Raw genomic sequence first — 469 nt, 5'->3', positions numbered from 1 at the left:
CCTGCAGCCACCGGAGAGAGAAACCAGCCCGACCGCGCCGCTGCCCGCGGCTCCTCCCCCTGCTCTGTCCCCGCCGTGGGACCCCCAGGACTCGCTGCTTTGGGGAGGGACAGGGGCTCACCCGCAGCCCCCTCTCCTCCCGATGCCCCCCATTGAAACCAGCACCGAGGGCCCCGGAGCCGGGGGGGCAGCCGCGGCGCCGGGGGAGCAGCAGGGGCACCTTGGACCAACGGCCGTTCCCTCGGCTTGTGATTTTTCCTTCATTCTCTTTTTTTTTTCCCCTCCTTTTTCTTCTCTTTCCACGTTTGTTTTTTTTTTTTTTTTTTGTCGGTTTTTTGGGATGCAAACTGCAAACTCCGGGCACCCGAACTGGAACCTGCCCCGAGCCGGCGCGGAGCTGCGGCTCCCTGACAGTTAGGGAAGATCTCCTCGGTTTTGCCGATTTCGGACCGTTTCCCCCCCCCCCCCC

The sequence above is a fragment of the Corapipo altera genome, unplaced genomic scaffold (assembly GCF_003945725.1).
Source record: "Corapipo altera isolate COAL_440 unplaced genomic scaffold, ASM394572v1 48826, whole genome shotgun sequence".
Classification (NCBI taxonomy): domain Eukaryota; kingdom Metazoa; phylum Chordata; class Aves; order Passeriformes; family Pipridae; genus Corapipo; species Corapipo altera.
The sequence above is the reverse complement of the archived record's forward strand: the minus strand, read 5'-3'. Positions refer to the sequence as shown.